Here is a 6403-nt window from a genome sequence, read left to right on the forward strand (position 1 = left end):
GACCTGAGCCACTCTTCAGATCCGGAACCCACTGAATGATGAGACGACCGGGTCCCCGGGAAGAAAGAGCCGACAGCATGCTCGACAAATACATGCTGTAAAGATTCCCTCAGTCCCTCAGTGCCATGTCAGTGAATGCACCCCGAAAGGGGAATAACCAAATACTGAAGGAGTATAGGACGTAGTGATCTGAAGATTAACCAGGAGACGTGATCTGCCAAAGGAAAGGAGTAAACTGAGAAAACAAAGATACGAAATCTAAGCAACAAGGCAGCTGTGGTGCCACGAGTGTGCGCCTACAGCTATAGGAGCGTGACTGACCATAGGCCCTTAGAGCTGTGCTCCATCCTCCAGCACAACCCACACTTCCTATGCGCTGGTCCCAGCAAATGACTGTGTTCCTAAGGCAAGCCGATTCCTGGGATACGCGACTCTACCGATGGGCCACAGGAAGACACGTTTAACTTGCCTTAGAGCCCACAAGGTCTTAGACACCTCCACCCCACCAGGGTCACACTTGCCTCGTGCTCTGATGGGTCGCTCAGCCACTCTCTCCCAGTTCTCTCTCCGTTTTTTGCTCACAAGAATTTCCTAATAGAATTTTCATTCATTGAACCCTATCTTGGCATCTGGCTCTTAGAGGACCCAGTGCCAACACAGGAAAAAGCTAAAAAAAAAATCCCCGGGACGATGGTAAAGGAAGATTCCAGCTATGCACCAGGCCTAGGAAGCAACTGGTCAGACCAGTGCAGAAGGGATGGCCACAAAAAAGATGAAAATGACAGAAAACCTACTGTGTTTGAGTGCTATTTCTTAGCACTCTGGCAGAGTAAGAACTAGCAATAAAGTACATTAAAATCTAAACAAATTTGTAATTTTTAATAACTACCAAAATAAAAAGTTGAAGAAGAAAGAAAGTATATTAATAGTATACTAAATGACAACAGCAAAAATATATATTTATATAGCCATAATAATACACACAGTAAATATTAACATAACAAAAAATAAAATATATTGAGGGCACCTGGGTGGCTCTGTCAGTTAAGCGTCCGACTCTTGATTTTAGCTCAGGTCATGATTTTACAGTTCGTGAGTTCGAGCCCCATGTTGGACTCTGTGCTGACAGTGCAGAGCCTGCTTGGGATTTTCTGTCTCCCTCCTCTGCCCCTCCCTACTCTCAAAATAAATAAACTTTTAAAAAAATTACAATATATTGATGAGTATTTTTTAAAAATTACAATATATTGATACAATATATTGATGAGTATATTGATGAGTATTGATGACTTTAGGAGGCTGAAAGGAAGGGAAATGTGGGGAGAAGGGTGATGAGTGCTATGAGGAATGTCACAGAGGACTTTAACACACCACATATTAAAATGAACTGTCAAGAATGAGAGTATAGGCATTTTGTTTGGAAATATGGAATTAAATATGAAAGGGAAAGTTGAAAACATAAAAAGTGGTCATCTCTGGTGAGAAGGAGTGGAGATTGGTACCACTATCTCATAATAAATTGTAGATTTTTCTACAATAAATTGTAGGTTTTTATATATAATTTTGGTAGAGTTTAAATGAAAAGTAATTGTGAAAAGTTAGATTACATAAATGACAATTATATGTGGAAATCATAATTTGTAAATAAATTATGTAAATAAATAGGTGATTAATAAAGGAACTAAAAATGTGAATAAAAATGAAGACATTACATTTCAGAGTTAATTAAATGAGGGGCGCCTGGGTGGGTCAGTCGGTTAAGCCTCTGACTTTGGCTCAGGTCATGATCTCATGGTTCGTGAGTTCGAGCCCTAAATTGGGCTCTGTACAGACAGCTTGAAACCTGGGGCCTGCTTAGGATTCTGTCTCCCGCTCTCTCTGCTCCTCCCCCACTTGCACTCTGTCTCTCCCTCTTTCTCAAAAATAAATAAAGATTAAAAAAAGAAGTTAAAAAAATAAAATTCCCGTTCAAAAAAAAAAAAAGACCTAATTAAATGAAAGTTAAAAAAGAAAAAGCAATGATACCACTTCTAGATATATACCCAAGAAAATTGAAAATATGTCCACGCCAAAACTTGCATACAATGTTCATATCAGCATTTTTCATAATAGCTAAAAAGAGTTGATGGACTCAAATGTCCATCAACTGAAGAATGGATAAATAAAATGTGGTATATCCACGTAATGGAATATTATTTAGCAATAAGAAAGAATGGGGTTTTGATACAAGCTACAACATAGATGAATCTTGAAAACATGATGCTGGGCGCCTGGGTGTCTCAGTTGGTTAAGCTCTGACTTGGGCTCAGGTCATGATCTTGCAGTTTGTGAGTTCGAGCCCCAGGTCAGACTCTGTGCTGCCAGCTCAGTGCCTGGAGCCTGCTTCGGATTCTGTGTCTCCCTCTCTCTGCTTCTTGCTTGCTCTCTCTCTCTCTCTCTCTCTCTCTCTCTCTCTGTCTCTCTCCCACAAGTAAACATTAATTTTTTTTTTAAAAGAAAGACAGAAAACATGATGCTGAGTATAAGGAGCCAGTCACAAAAGGCCACATATCATATGAATTCATCTATAAGAAATGTCCAGGATAGGCAAATCCACAGGAGCAGAAAATAACTTAGTGCAGTTAGTATGAGTCGCTGAAGTCTGCTGGAGGGAAAAATAGAGAGTTTCTGCAGCTGGGTGTGGAGTTATTTTATGGAATTATTAAAATATTCTAAAATTAAACAGTGGTGGTGAATGAACAATTCTGTGAATGTATTAAAAACCACTGAATTGTGGGGCACTTGGGTGGTTCAGTAGCTTAAGCATCTGACTCTTGGTTTCAGCTCAGGTCATGATCTTGAGGCTTTGTGGGATCGAGCCCTGCATTAGGCTCTGTGCTGACAGCGTGGAGCCTGCTTAAGCCTCTCTCTCTCCATCTCTGCTCTTTCCCCACAAGTGTGTGCGCGCTCTCTCTCTCTCTCTCTCTCAAAATAAATAATCTTAAAAAAACTACCACAGAATCTATTTTATCAACATAGAGAAGTAGAATTGTTTTCTCCTTGGCTCGAGGGAAACACACACACACACACACAAACTATTAAAGCCACAGGCTTAGCAAGTAGATACTGCATTTCTAAGAGAATCTAGTTGATCTACCCCAGTGCAAAATACTCCATTTATTTAGCCTGCTTTCCAAATGTGAGTATTACCTGAAGGAAGTAAGGTTTTCACATGGCTTTTTACCAAATGGATTGAGAAGGCAAAAATATCACCAAAGCTGCCGAGATGCTATCGGGACATTACATGAAGGGACTTGGAAGGTGCGCCTGGCTGCGAAGTCAAGGCGACCTTTCATCCAAGTGAATCGTGAGCCAGAAGCATCACATTAAATGGGAGAAAACGAAAGCAGCTTCTTAAATAAAACTATCTCCTCACTTTCCAGTTTATTTCCATGACAAACAACCTAGAAACTACATGGGATTTAATTGGCAGGTTTTTTAATCATTTGAGTCATGTTTCTAAGTCAGCTATAAATAGAAGGTAACCTCTTCCCAGAAACGTCTGCTTGGTGTTCCTCTCCTATGGGGAGCTTTCACTGACACGGACTGATTGTCCAAGGGCTCATGGACCTTCATCTTTCAGCTTTGGTTCCTAAATAAACACCAGATAAAACATAAACACTTTTTAGAAATTTCTAAAGAAGATAAAAACAAAAACAAGAATCATTATAAGGAATAGAGCATTCAAACACCTCATTTCGGATGTTTGGAAGGCAGCAGTGTGCTATGTCCAGCTAGACTCTCTAGAGTCTATTTTATTATGAATTTGAAATGCTAACACAATGTTAAAATCTACATATTGTGTCCACACTCTTGTTAAGATAAACTTAGCATACTTTTTAATGTTTCTATTAGGGTATACTACTTTGAGAATTTCCCACTTTTTTTAAGTTTTTTAATTTATTTTTGAGAGAGAGAGAAAGAGAACATGGCGGGGAGGTGGGGCAGAGAGAGAGAGAGAGAGGGAGAGAGGGAGAGAGAGAGAATCCCAAGCAGGCTCTGGCTGTTAGCACAAGCCAGACACGAGGCTCTGTCTCATGAACTGTGAGATCATGACCTGAGCCGAAACCGAGAGTCAGATGCTCAACCAACTGAACCACCCAGGTGCCTCAAGAATTTTCTACTTTCAAAAAGAGTCATCATTTTCCTGTCCCACAATTTCCAGAATATATTTAGTTTTAAGGTAAAATTCAAATTTTCTATTAATGACATATTTTGATACAACTTTTTTTTATTCACTTAGAGAGAGAGCACATGCACAAGTTGGGGAGGGGCAGAGAGAGAGAGGGAGAGAGAATCCCAAGCAGGCTCCGCACCATCAGCGCAAAGCCCAATGTGGGGCCCAAACTCACGAACTGTGAGATCATGACCTGAGCTGAAGTCAGACGCCTAACCGACTGAGCCATCCAGGCGCCCCTTGATAAGACTCTTTGAAGATTAAAGCAGTCAAACAAAAATAATTTAAGTGATCGTTGGGTTAACATCTATGATCCGGCAGCAGATGCACGTACGCATCTATAGAGAGGCAGGAGAGCACCTAGCAAAGATCCCTGATCTTGTGTGGAGGACTGCGCTTTGTCAAGCTGTCCTCAGCTAAGGAACTCTAGATAACTTTTCAGAAGTAAACAGTGTTGTGCAGTCACAGCAGCTTTTGAACAAGGTGCTGTAATGACAGTTCCTTGACCTTTATAAGTGATGTCAGTTGACGTTGATGATAATTTAATGACAAGTTATTGAGCACTTGTCACACTCCAGGCATTCTGACAGACACAGCACATGATAATCTCATCTAAGGCCCTCAAAAGCGTATAATGTAGGTATGATAATTCCTCCCCCTTTTAACAGATGGGAACAGTGAAGCATAGAGAATTCAAGAAAGTCGCCCAAAGCCACACAGAGGGTATGATAAGCTGGAATTCTAACCAGGAGATCTGACCCCAGAACCTACACTCTTAACTACTTTACTACATCTTAAAATTTGGAATAAATTTTCCTTTGACCCATATTGACACCGCCATTAGTCCTTAAATGCCTAGAAATGTGTCTAGACAATAGACCAGACACCCGTACCTGGATTGTAATGAGAGATGAGCCAACACAGACCCAGAAGGAACTGGTGGCATAAAGGAATTAGTCATTACTTCGAGGGGAAAAAAGAGGGATTTCAAATATTTCAAAGCCAAAGAATCCTGTTTACAAGTAGAATCTTCACTCACTTGAATTTCTCAAACAGATCAGAGTGGTGCTGGTCTAACTATGGTAGGAAAGGAAAGCCACACTCCTCCTCCCCCATCCCCAGCAGCCCCACACACTTCCCCAAGGTTCAGGGTTCATGGAAGACACCCTGAAATCACTGAGGCACCCAGAGATTGCCAGAGACCCAGCAGATCTTACTTTCCTTTTCTTTTCTTTTTTTTAACTTTATTTTATTTTTGAGACAGAGAGAGACAGAGCATGAGCGGGGGAAGGCCAGAGAGAGAGGGAGACACAGAATCCAAAACAGGCTCCAGGCTCCGAGCTGTCAGCAGAGAGCCTGATGCGGGGCTCGAACTCACGGACCGTGAGATCATGACCTGAGCCGAAGTCGGTCGCCCAACCGACTGAGCCACCCAGGCGCCCCCAGATCTCACTTTCCAAAACTCAGTGGACAAAGTATTTTATGATGTTCTCATAAAGTATAATGCAGTTAAGTAACCATACATTCATTTTCCCATCTCTAATGGAAGGACTTTGTATCTGGGCCTGTTGCATTCAACATTTTTCATGAGTAGCTCGGACAAAGTCATGGAAGGTTTACTTAGGAAACAGAACAGAAAACAGCTGCAAATTACCACCAGACATAATCAAAGAAAGCATTAGGTACAAGCGGTTTGGGAACATGCTTTTAAAATGCCGACTCTTTTCCATAGCAATCTTTTTTGAAGCATTCAAAATTTCATCTTAAATTTAAGAAACCCCATAGATAACCCATCTCTCTCCTAGCACAGAGTTAATTTTCCAATTGTATGAATTCCTACCCTGCTACCCAGGCTGCAGAAATGGGTCACTCACAAGACCACAGGGTGGCAAAGCCCAAATTAAAAGAACAGGAAACCAACCTTCAAGAAGCCAGGGTGAATTACAAATTGAGTAGCCTAGAAACATATACAAAAACCAGTGTAAGGCACCAAGAATATAAAACCTGGAGACAGGTGTTAACTGATCCATGGATCACAAGCAGAGGTCTGGGACAGATCTGTCCTTTGTTTTGCTGACATAAGCTGGCCAGGGTGTGGAGCATGGGCTGACAGCCAAGTTTAAGGTCCAGAGTGGAAATGGACCCAATTCTCTCCCAGGTAGGGTAGAATCAGTATTTTCCTGGTTA

Source organism: Felis catus, chromosome D1 (assembly GCF_018350175.1).
Source record: "Felis catus isolate Fca126 chromosome D1, F.catus_Fca126_mat1.0, whole genome shotgun sequence".
Classification (NCBI taxonomy): domain Eukaryota; kingdom Metazoa; phylum Chordata; class Mammalia; order Carnivora; family Felidae; genus Felis; species Felis catus.